The 13,222-nt window shown below is 45.1% G+C and overlaps 1 protein-coding gene across 5 annotated transcripts in view; it reads right to left on the reverse strand.

Annotated features, from left to right (window-relative positions):
- LOC115079042 (NACHT and WD repeat domain-containing protein 2-like) overlaps positions 1-12,985 on the reverse strand; it is a 247,792-nt gene extending 234,807 nt beyond the window's left edge. For 3 of the 5 annotated variants that reach the window (XM_029582254.1, XM_029582429.1, XM_029582341.1), the window contains exon 1: positions 12,736-12,985. The gene's annotated coding sequence lies outside the window, so the exon portion shown is untranslated. The remainder of the gene's footprint in view (positions 1-12,735) is intronic. The other 2 variants (XM_029582083.1, XM_029582174.1) reach the window with 1 other exon arrangement.
- Positions 12,986-13,222: the final 237 nt, after the last annotated feature.

Raw genomic sequence — 13,222 nt, forward strand, 5'->3', positions numbered from 1 at the left:
TTATGGCCCAATCATTGTTAGAACTGCAGCTGGAGATGGGGGTTACGCTACCTTTCCATTCTGTGCTCATGCCTGTAAATATAACTGTTACTCCTTTGTATATTCCTTTCTTCTCATCTTTTCTGTTCTGTTTTCTACGGAGCAGCCATGGCATGAAGCAAACTCTACAAAGGATTCCTATTGTCCAGTCCAGACACTACCTTGGGCCTGCTCTGGAGGGGAAGAGGTGCCTTTTATAGGAGTTCTAGGTGTATATTCCGCCTTCCTTCCTACTTTGTGCCTGCTGCATTCTATGTAGCGTGTGAGGCATAAATAAATCTGTCTGATTGTTCTTTTTTCTCTTGTACTGCTGCTCCACCTTCAAGATCAACTGGCAGAGATAACAGAGTCCTTGGATATGGAAACAGAAACTTTAACCACTGCCCCTTCCCTTCCCCCTCCCCAAAGGGCACAACGACCCCTCCAACCTACTTCTCTTTCCAGGAAAGGGGTATAATTTTTGCAAAAATGTAATTTTAGTTTAAAAAATAAAAATTAATCCTGTTTAAGTTTTGGAACATTTAAAGGCTGATTCCTTTGACATTCAAAGTGAGACGTATGAACAGAACAATGCTCTCTTGTGAAGATTTGATGACCTTCGGAGTGAGAAACTCAACCAAAGATGAGATTTGTGCAATGTTCTCTCAACCTAGTTTGATGATACCAAGGTAGAGTCCATCAAGCTAGGTTGAGAGAACATTGCACAAATCTCATCTTTGGTTGAGTTTCCTCACTCCGAAGGTCTGTTCATACGTCTCACTTTGAATATCAAAGTGGCCCCTAACCCCTACACTCCTACCTAAACCTCACCTCGAGTTACTAGGTGGGCCTCATATAGAGGTATAAATACCTACCTAGTATGAGAGCCTTATAGCTAGTCTCTCTCTCTCTCTCTCTTGTAGGTAGGAAATACAACAATTCTGGCAGTTTGTGCTAATACCTATGGAGATGGTCTTTTTGGGCCACCATATTTCTCTGTTTCTAACAGGAAACAAGATAGCTTCACATAGTTCCCTTGATTTTCCATGGGAAGGAAATAAAATAAAAATTCAATTTTTTCTTCCATACAAGATAAAGAGTCACAGGCTTGGAAGAGTGGACCCTAGGACCACTAATTGACAGGACCAAGACATGGAATAGAATAATGAGGTAAAGACGTAGTTAGGCAGAGAAGGTTGAGGCAGATGGAATCCGTTCAGTAGCAGGAGACAAGCAAGGATCAAGGCAGCCAACAGATGGAGCATGGTTAGGAACTAGGCTGGATCTCAAATGGTAGTCAAAATCAGGAACAGCTAGACACAGGAAGCAGGCACCTGCTCAGAGGAGTGTGATGCTTTTTATGATGTCAGAGCAGCAGGATGCAACAGAAGAGCAGGACATCAGGAGCCCTACTGGGAGGCCACAGCAGGTCGCAGATACAGTGCTGGGCCCGGGACCATGAGATACAGACATCGACACAGTGAAGGACCCCATGGTCGGTGGCTTGCTGCATAAAGGGAACTATGTGGCTACAAGGGAGGCCACACAGACTAAATCTGATCAGGATGGAGGTGATGGGTGGTCAAACAAAACCCCTATAGCTTGGGGGAGGGGAATAAACCTATGAGGGTAGAAGGGAGAGTATATGGTGGCTTTGCCTACAGTGCGCTCTAAATATTTTTCAATCTGATTAACCCAAATACATTTTTGGATAGCACACAAATATTCCCTTTTTTATTTATATTTTGTATAATTTAAGAATAATAAATACTGTATATATAACTTATTTGAGAGAAAAATCAGTATTATACAAATGTATATAGTGAAAAAAATACAAAATGTGAAATAGCAAGTTGCTAACAAATTACATAAGCCTAATTAAACCACTATATAGAGAAGGGGGAAGAAGAAATTAGAAGCCCGGGGGCTAGGCCTACATAAAAGAGTTGGAAAAAAATAACATAAAATAAGGCTATAGAACTAAGCAGACTAACTGCCATCCATATACAAAGATGCCTATTACAGCACTAGGTCAAGCTAAGGAGTGCTATTACATCTAGCATCTGTGAGGTTTCTCAATTGAGCAGGATCATAAAATAAATATTTAATGGCATCTATAACCACCAAGCATTTACAGGAATGTTGAACAGCACAGGTGGCACCCAACAAATATTCCCTTTTATAGCAGTAGATATTCAGGAAAACTCAATATTCATCCTCAGTGCACTGACACACAATGGACAGGATCCTTGAACAATACAATGATAATTTTAAGATGACACATGAAAGAATATTGTACCATTTCTCAAGACAAATAGCAAAAGCACCCCTAATTGTAGGACCTTCCAACTAGACCTCAGATGTATCTATGATTTTAGGTTAAAATTGCTGTTAAAACTCCATAATGTGAATTCTTCCTAAGGATCCATTATTTAAAAACTTGGAGTATTTAAGAATGTAAAATATAAGCTGTAATTTATTATTTCAGCTTAAAAAATCAAAAGCATGCATATTTAGGTTATTCAGAGGCTGTCTAGAGCAGTGGTTCTCAACCTTTTTTCTATCAGGACACACCTGAGAATTAATGCTCACATAACCAGCAAGGGACTTAATATATGCATATGCTCTGCATCCACAGGAGTCCCCCATTTCCTAACAATGGGTGCAGAGCAGAACTAAGACATTTCCCTGTACAACTCATCATACAAAAAAAGATATTCTGATACTGGTGACATCTTAATAACAGCATCACAAACTTCTTCTCTTGCCAGGTGTATTGTAAAATACAAACAAACCCTACGTTGTACACATCTATCAAACCTGCCATACCTCAACAGCACTAACTCCAAGAAATGAAACTACAATAGCCCTACCCATGAAAAGGCAGCAGTTCACCACTAGTGCAATATCATATTGAGAAAATGTAACAAGGCTGATACAAACCTCTAGTAAAGTACCTCATCTCAGTCACATACACACAGAACTCAGACAGACCTGACTTCACCAAATATAGAATAAAGGACCACAAATTACAAATATGCAAATAAAACGTGGACTGGAAATGCCAAGACCACCTGCATGCAATGCAAAACAGGAGACTAGAATCAAAACATATGTTTCCTCCTACACTAAGCAAAAACTCATAATAAAAACTTTTTTAAATATATCCGAAGCAAGAAACCTGTGAGGGAGTCATTTGGACCATTAGATGACCGAGGGGTTAAAGGGGCTCGTAGGGAAGATAAGGCCATTGCAGAAAGACTAAATGAATACTTTGCTTCCGTGTTTACTAATGAGGATGTTGAGGAGATATCAGTTCCGGAGATAGTTTTCAAGGGTGATGAGTCAGATGAACTAAACCAAATCACTGTGAACCGGGAAGATGTAGTAGGCCATATTGACAAACTAAAGAGTAGCAAATCACCTGGTCCAGATGTATGCATTCTAGGGTACTAAAAGAACTCAAAAATGAAATTTCTGAACTATTCGTTAAAATTTGTAACCTATCATTAAAATCATCCTTTGTACCTGAAGACTGGAGGGTAGTCAATGTAACCCCAATATTTAAAAAGGGCTCCAGGGGTGATCCAGGTAACTATAGACCAGTGAGCCTGACTTCAGTGCTGGGAAAAATAGTGGAAACTATTCTAAAGATCAAAATTGTAGAGCATATAGAAAAACATGGTTTAATGGAACCAAGTCAACATGGATTTATCCAAGGGAAGTCTTGCATAACAAATCTGCTTCATTTTTTTGAAGGTGTTAATAAACATGTGGATAAAGGTGAACTGGTAGATGTAGTGTATTTGGATTTTCAGAAGGTGTTTGACAAAGTCCCTCATGAGAGGCTTCTAAGAAAACTAAAAAGTCATGGGATAGGAGGCAATGTCCTTTTATGGATTACAAACTGGTTAAAAGACAGGAAACAGAGAGTAGGATTAAATGGTCAATTTTCTCAGTGGAAAAGGGTAAACAGTGCAGTTCCTCAGGGATCTGTACTTGGACCGGTGCTTTTCAATATATATATAAATGATCTGAAAGGAATACGATGAGTGAGGTTATCAAAGATGTATATTTGGGGAGGTATATGTATGTGTATGTGTGTGCCTATGTACTGTATATATTACTCCTGGGGGAATTCTGCGCAAACAATTTAAAATTCTGCAAACTTTATATTGGTCAAAATAACACAATTAACATGACAGTCTTTAAGTAATCCACAACCAGATAATAGAGAGGGAAAATTTATCACTATTTATAAAGTCTTCAACAACTCTTTTTTCTGAGGACAACGATATCAGAATAAAGTACCTTGTGTGTAATTCACTGTCTCTCACCCGCAATGGGCCTCAAACAGTATCAGCTGTCTCGGCACTATATTTCAACCATTTATCATTGCCTCATAAACATTTCAACTTATCCACCAATTATTTTATTAATTTTTTGTTTTTTATTTTCATAATACCCATAAATATTAGGGATGTGAATCGTTTTCCATATCGTCTTAACGATAGAAATCGTGTGGCAGGGCAAGAAAATCGTCTTAGGCACGATTTTTTAGTTAAAAAATCGTTAAAAATCGTTTTTTCCGATTAGTGCGCACTAACTCGAGTTAGTGCGCACTAACTGGGAGTTAGTGCGCACTAACTGGGAGTTAGTGCGCACTAACTGAAAATGATACAATTTGACACTTTTCAGGTCAGTTAAGGTCAGTTTAGGAATGAATATGTATTCCTATTGGCTGCCCTCTTATTTATTCATGTTACCAAGTTTCCTACTGACAGTATATGGGGGATGGGAAATGGAAACAGTTGGTAGCTTGACAAAACAAGTAATGTGATCAGTCAATGTGACTAGAACTTGTGCCCTAACCCTGATACCAGGGGTATTGTGATCTTCCTGCACACAGTGCCCTATCCCTATTAATACCAGGAGTGTTGTGATCTTCCTGCACACAGTGCCCTATCCCTAATACCAGGGGTGTTGTGATCTTCCTGCACACAGTGCCCTATTCCTGATACTGGGGGTGTTGTGATCTTCCTGCACACAGTGCCCTATTCCTGATACCGGGGGTGTTGTGATCTTCTTGCACACATCCCGATATCAGGGATAGGGCACTGCATGCAGGAAGATCACAACACTCCTGGTATTAATAGGGATAGGGCACTGCATGCAGGAAGATCACAACACCCCTGGTATCAGGGATAGGGCACTGTGTGCAGGAAGATCACAATACCCCGGAGGAGTGAGGGTCAGGCAGCTCCCCCCTGTCTGTGAAGCCAGCCTCTCACTAGTAATGCAGGGAGGGAGCTGTCTCAGACTTCACCATCCACCCCCCCCCCCCCTCACCCACACACCATTCACTAGCTGGGACATGGGGGAAGTCAGGAGTGAGGGACAGGCAGCTCCCCCCTGTCTGTGAAGCCAGCCTCTCACTAGTAATGCAGGGAGGGAGCTGTCTCAGACTTCACCATCCTCCCCCCCCCCTCACCCACACACCATTCACTAGCTGGGACATGGGGGAAGTCAGGAGTGAGGGTCAGGCAGCTCCCCCCTGTCTGTGAAGCCAGCCTCTCACTAGTAATGCAGGGAGGGAGCTGTCTCAGACTTCACCATCCTCCCCCCCCCCCCCCCCACCCACACACCATTCACTAGCTGGGACATGGGGGAAGTCAGGAGTGAGGGTCAGGCAGCTCCCCCCTGTCTGCGAAGCCAGCCTCTTACTAGTAATGCAGGGAGGGAGCTGTCTCAGACTTCACCATCCTCCCCCCCCCCTCACCCACACACCATTCACTAGCTGGGACATGGGGGAAGTCAGGAGTGAGGGTCAGGCAGCTCCCCCCTGTCTGTGAAGCCAGCCTCTCACTAGTAATGCAGGGAGGGAGCTGTCTCAGACTTCACCATCCACCCCCCCCCCCTCACCCACACACCATTCACTAGCTGGGACATGGGGGAAGTCAGGAGTGAGGGACAGGCAGCTCCCCCCTGTCTGTGAAGCCAGCCTCTCACTAGTAATGCAGGGAGGGAGCTGTCTCACACTTCACCATCCTCCCCCCCCCCCCTCACCCACACACCATTCACTAGCTGGGACATGGGGGAAGTCAGGAGTGAGGGTCAGGCAGCTCCCCCCTGTCTGTGAAGCCAGCCTCTCACTAGTAATGCAGGGAGGGAGCTGTCTCAGACTTCACCATCCTCCCCCCCCCCCCCCTCACCCACACACCATTCACTAGCTGGGACATGGGGGAAGTCAGGAGTGAGGGTCAGGCAGCTCCCCCCTGTCTGTGAAGCCAGCCTCTCACTAGTAATGCAGGGAGGGAGCTGTCTCAGACTTCACCATCCTCCCCCCCCCCCCCCTCACCCACACACCATTCACTAGCTGGGACATGGGGGAAGTCAGGAGTGAGGGTCAGGCAGCTCCCCCCTGTCTGTGAAGCCAGCCTCTCACTAGTAATGCAGGGAGGGAGCTGTCTCAGACTTCACCATCCACCCCCCCCCCTCACCCACACACCATTCACTAGCTGGGACATGGGGGAAGTCAGGAGTGAGGGACAGGCAGCTCCCCCCTGTCTGTGAAGCCAGCCTCTCACTAGTAATGCAGGGAGGGAGCTGTCTCAGACTTCACCATCCTCCCCCCCCCCCCTCACCCACACACCATTCACTAGCTGGGACATGGGGGAAGTCAGGAGTGAGGGTCAGGCAGCTCCCCCCTGTCTGTGAAGCCAGCCTCTCACTAGTAATGCAGGGAGGGAGCTGTCTCAGACTTCACCATCCTCCCCCCCCCCCCCTCACCCACACACCATTCACTAGCTGGGACATGGGGGAAGTCAGGAGTGAGGGTCAGGCAGCTCCCCCCTGTCTGTGAAGCCAGCCTCTCACTAGTAATGCAGGGAGGGAGCTGTCTCAGACTTCACCATCCTCCCCCCCCCCCTCACCCACACACCATTCACTAGCTGGGACATGGGGGAAGTCAGGAGTGAGGGTCAGGCAGCTCCCCCCTGTCTGTGAAGCCAGCCTCTCACTAGTAATGCAGGGAGGGAGCTGTCTCAGACTTCACCATCCACCCCCCCCCCCCTCACCCACACACCATTCACTAGCTGGGACATGGGGGAAGTCAGGAGTGAGGGACAGGCAGCTCCCCCCTGTCTGTGAAGCCAGCCTCTCACTAGTAATGCAGGGAGGGAGCTGTCTCAGACTTCACCATCCTCCCCCCCCCCCCCCTCACCCACACACCATTCACTAGCTGGGACATGGGGGAAGTCAGGAGTGAGGGTCAGGCAGCTCCCCCCTGTCTGTGAAGCCAGCCTCTCACTAGTAATGCAGGGAGGGAGCTGTCTCAGACTTCACCATCCTCCCCCCCCCCCCCCTCACCCACACACCATTCACTAGCTGGGACATGGGGGAAGTCAGGAGTGAGGGTCAGGCAGCTCCCCCCTGTCTGTGAAGCCAGCCTCTCACTAGTAATGCAGGGAGGGAGCTGTCTCAGACTTCACCATCCTCCCCCCCCCCCTCACCCACACACCATTCACTAGCTGGGACATGGGGGAAGTCAGGAGTGAAGGTCAGGCAGCTCCCCCCTGTCTGTGAAGCCAGCCTCTCACTAGTAATGCAGGGAGGGAGCTGCTCAGACTTCACCATCCTCCCCCCCCCCCCTCACCCACACACCATTCACTAGCTGGGGCATGGGGGAAGTCAGGAGTGAGGGTCAGGCAGCTCCCCCCTGTCTGCGAAGCCAGCCTCTCACTAGTAATGCAGGGAGGGAGCTGTCTCAGACTTCACCATCCTTCCCCCCCCCCCCCCCTCACCCACACACCATTCACTAGCTGGGACATGGGGGAAGTCAGGAGTGAGGGTCAGGCAGCTCCCCCCTGTCTGTGAAGCCAGCCTCTCACTAGTAATGCAGGGAGGGAGCTGTCTCAGACTTCACCATCCTCCCCCCCCCCCCTCACCCACACACCATTCACTAGCTGGGACATGGGGGAAGTCAGGAGTGAGGGTCAGGCAGCTCCCCCCTGTCTGTGAAGCCAGCCTCTCACTAGTAATGCAGGGAGGGAGCTGTCTCAGACTGGTATCAGGGTTAGGGCACTGTGTGCAGGAAGATCACAACACTCCTGGTATTAATAGGGATAGGGCACTGTAAGAGATGACTGTAGTAGATTGAATAAAGATCTGATGTTTCTGCTCTCCTCACACCAAACAAAAACAACACACAAGCAGAGAAGCCCTTCTTACAAAGCTGAGCTAGTGAGTTAAGTAGGAGGAAAAGTAAACATACTGGTGCCAGTGTGGCTACTTAAAAAATACACTTACCAACAATCAATTACATATATTTGAACTGTGTACAGTTCCAGCCAGGACCACCTTTCTAAAATGCACAGTGATTGGCAAATTCAACATGCACTAGCATTTCAGGTGCCTGCTAACAAAAATAATAAACAAACAAGTTCTAGTCACGTGAGTGCTGATCATTACATTACTTTTTTTGTCAAGCTTCCAACTGTTTCCATTTCACATCCCCCCAACCATATTGGTAACATCAATAGATAAGAGCACAGCCAGCCAATAGGAATACATACATACATATTCATTCCTAAGTGACCTTTACTGACCTGGGAAGTGTGAACACTTTGTTTCATTTTCTGTTGGTGTTCGTTAGTTTCCAGTTCCATTTCCCATCCCCCCAACCATCACCTCAGTGGTAACCTTGGTAACATCAATAGATAAGAGGGCAGCCAGCCAATAGGAACACATATTCATTCCTAACTGACCTTCAGTGACCTGGAAAGTGTTTATTTGTATCATTTTCAGTTAGTGCGCACTAAATCGAGTTAGTGCGCACTAACGGGGAGTTAGTGCGCACTAACTCGAGTTAGTGCGCACTAACACGATTTAACGATTTTTAACGATAAATCGTTAGAATTTCTATTGTATCGTGTTCTATAACGATTTAAGACGATATAAACATTATCGGACGATAATTTTAATCGTTGAAAAACGATTCACATCCCTAATAAATATTTATCCTATATTTTATCATATTAAGAATCAAATACTTAGCTCCCACATTACCTAACATAGATCATGTTTCGGCCAGCACAGCCTTCATCAGGGGACACCTTATGTATTTGTTACAAATTGGACGCCTTCACCACTATTCCCTCATCCGAGCAGAAAGCAAATCATTCTCATAGACACCCAAGCAGATCATTGATCTTTCTCCTCGGATAAGGGAATAGTGGTGAAGGCATCCAATTTGTAACAAATACATAAGGTGTCCCCTGATGAAGGCTGTGCTGGCCGAAACATGGTCCATGTTGGGTAAAGTGTGAACGCTACAGTGGGAGCTAAGTATTTGATTTTTAATATGATAAAATATAGGATAAATATTTATGGGTATTATGAAAATAAAGAACAAAAAAATAATAAAATAATCGGTGGATAAGTTGAAACGTTTATGAGGCAATGATAAATGGTTGAAATATAGTGCCGAGATGGCTGATTCTGTTTGAGGCCCATTGCGGGCGAGAGACAGTGGATTACACACAAGGTACTTTGTTCTGATATCGTTGTCCTCAGAAAAAAAAGAGTTGTTGAAGACTTTATAAACAGTGATTCATTTTCCCTCTCTATTATATGGTTGTGGATTTAATTTTGGGAGAAATTGCTTCTGTGTTAGTCTTTAAGTAATTACATTTTAAATTAATACAGAAATTTCCCTAGAAATTCACTGTAAGAGTGTCCCTTCCACTCGCTCTCCCTACTCTCCTGGCCACTTTGCCCTCTCAGGCCCCAACTCCTCCACCTGCAAGTATCTCTCCCCTCCACCACTATGCTCAACCCCTTCCACTCTATCGCCAATTCCAGACTTTGACCCCATTCTCAGTACTGCCCCTCACTCAGGCTCCCTCTTCCCTCCCTCTCTCTAGTACACATACACACTAGAGATGTGCATTCATTTTTGCCGAATTGGAAAATTGCAACGAAATTGTCCAATTCGGCATGTTTCAGGGAGCCCGAAAAAAATCAGGATTTTCCTGTTTTTTCGCAAAAATTTCGTTTTTCCGATTAGTGCGCACTAATGGGAGTCAGTGCGCGCTAACTCCCCGTTAGTGCGCGCTAACTCCCGTTAGCGCGCACTAACAAAAACTAACAAAAAGTAACAAAATCTAACGGTTTTTGTTAGTGCGCGCTAACAAGAGTTAGCGCGCACTAACGGGAAGTTAGCGCGCACTAACTAAAAATCAATTTTTCGCGAAAAAAAAGACCCGAACCAAAAAAAATGACATTTTCCATGGCGGCTGAAAAATGAAGAACGACACGAACACAAAAAACGATGCACATCTCTAATACACACCCCCTCATACAGGCTCCCTCACTCTCTCACACACACACACATCCCCTCATACAGGGCCCTCTCTCTTGCATACACACCCACACAAGCTCCCTTTCTCTCTCACACATACATTCTCACACAGGCTACCTATGTCTCTCTCTCACGCACTCCTTCACACAGGCTCTGTCTCACACATACACAATCCCTTCACAATTTCCTCACATAGGCTCCCTCGCTCTGAAACCCACACTTAAGCAACCCCCACTCTCTTACCTCCCATAGTCTCTTTCACCCTCCCCTTCCCTCTCCTCTCTCTCTCACACACACACACACACACACACACACACACTCACTCACTCACTCACTCTCACCGGAGCCTTTATCTTCGCCGCGAGCGAAGCACACTTCGTTCACGGCACACGGGGGCCTTCCATTTTCACAGCGAACAGCGCGCCCAGGCCTTCATCTTTGCTGTGAGCGGAGCATGTCCCGCGACACACGCGGGCCTTCATCTTCGCACTCTCTGTTCGCTGCATGCCGGAGTCTCCTCTGCTATTTTCTGCACATAGTTTGGCAATTCTGCGCAGAAAATGGCAATTCTGTACAAATTCTGCGCTCCACAGTAGCGCAGAATTCCCCCAGGACTAATATACATATATATAGCATACTCCCTTCCCTCTTCTCTGTCCCCTCCCCTCCTTGTCATTCCCACTTTCCTTCCCCTCTTCCCCCTTCCACACTTCCTCCCCTCCTCTCCCTTTCCCTCCCTTCCAGTTGCAGGTTGGGTGGTTTTTCTCCTATTGGTGGGGGCCTGACCTCCTCACCAGCAGTTGACATCTTGGGTGATATCTAGTGGATCTTCTCTTTCTGGCAAGGCCTTGAAAACCCTGCCAGCCTTTCTTCCTCTAGATCTGGCCTCTCGAAGGGCAAGCTTGGGGGGAGGGGGGAGGCCCCAGAAAAATGAGCTTGCTGGGCTAAGTATGGTCTATTAGTTTGGGGATCTCGGGCCTAGAGAATGGAAATGAAGACCCAGGATAACCTGTGGTAAGTTTTGCTGCAACGTTTCTGCATGGGGGTAACCTGCATAGAGTGGCAGTTACAACTCTAAACAGAAGACATAGGAGTAACCTGCACAGAGCAGCAATTACAACCCTAAACCTCTTCTGGGTAGGCTGGATTTTGGTTTATATCTATTGTGGTTTACTAGTTTACTATGTAAAATACAATAAATAAACAGGAAAATGCAATGCAATAAAGGAATAATATGGGTTTGCAAAAACAAGGCATTTAATAAAACCAATATTCATTAAAAATTCAATAGACATATAGAAATAAATATATTTTCAGTGTCTTGCAGGTTGGCCAGTAGTACTATCAACTGAGATATGCTCATTTTGCATAAATTATTCCTGTACATCAAAATGCATTTTCCAGCATATCCCAAATGTTCCTAGTAAGGACAAACTGCTGACTGACTCATAGCACAAATACAGGATAGGTGGAAGGCCTAAGCATAGTGTACAATTGAATGGAGGCTGCATCAATGGGATCATAAGCTTGCCTTTGGACAATCACAACTTCTACAGACAGATTCCACAAGTCTTCTTCAGGTATTCACTGTTTTTATCCTAGAAGTCTATCATTTGTGATTTTATGCAATTCTGCTACTGTGCTGTTTTATCGTGAATGAAAGGGATGAGAGTTTCCTTTTGATCCCCTGATCCTTTACTATTTATTCCTCCATTTGCGGTGGGCTTGCCGCTGTTATTTCATTAACAATGCTATTATGTGTCACTTTAGTTAATTGCAGCTACAGGATTGCTAAAAAAAAAATCCCATCATGTACAACCAAAAACACTGACGTTCCCTAAATTTCATGCACTAGGTGAAGGCAGGTGGTTAGCACATTAGGCTGAGAAGCAGAAAAGTCAGGTTTTGAAACCTGCCAATAGTTCTTGTGATCTTGGGCAATTCAGGTACAATTTATATTGTAAGCTCTCTGGGATAGGGACATACCCACTATACCTGAATTTGCAACATACCTTAAACTTGGATTTGGAAAGGTGAGTAATTAAATCCACAGTCTTATACTGCTAATATCATTTTTAAGTCCCTGTATTCACACATAGTTCAGCTTCCTCGCACTATTGTGAACTGTGATGGCTAAATGTAAGTTTCTTTCAAACTTTAAACAACAGACAGATTAAGGTATACAAGTACCACAAAAATATTTATAACTACATAGTGCTGATACTGGAAATGTTGCTACCGTGTGTGAACTGCTATTACAGTCTTCAGTGATGGATTTATCATTGTGAGGAATGTTCAAAATTCTTTAGTTAAGCAATAATCAGACTTTCAGTCTAAAATGGATGAAAGGTACTTACTTTGCGTTCTTTTTCCTGAGGCATGGCCACCTTTGTATACAGAGCCCACATAATTCCTCCGATCTGACTGAACAAAGCTGGCCTTTCTTCTACACCCAGCAAAGCTTTTGTTGACTTACATACCAGAATCTGACCTGCTTAGCATTGGCTGATACTTGCTTAGTTACCTACTGCAACAGCAAAGTTACAGGTAAAACCCATTTCCAAAACAAAATAGTGATATTAAAAAAAAAGCAAAGGGAGCCACCAGGAAGACTGAAAAATCTCAATATCTCATTGATAGATTGAGATGAAAATCACTCTGCTTCCAAGAGTTTGTGATGTTTGCCTGGAAGCTAGGTGAAAACTTTAGGTATGTTTAGAAAGTAAAATATGCTGGTGTTTCCCAACCTTGTCCCTGGGGCACACCTAGTCAGTCAGGTTTTCAGAATATCTGCAATGAATATGCATAAGATAGATTTGCATTCAATGGAAGCAGTGCATGCAA

This window comes from Rhinatrema bivittatum, chromosome 1 (genome assembly GCF_901001135.1).
Source record: "Rhinatrema bivittatum chromosome 1, aRhiBiv1.1, whole genome shotgun sequence".
In the NCBI taxonomy this organism is placed as follows: domain Eukaryota; kingdom Metazoa; phylum Chordata; class Amphibia; order Gymnophiona; family Rhinatrematidae; genus Rhinatrema; species Rhinatrema bivittatum.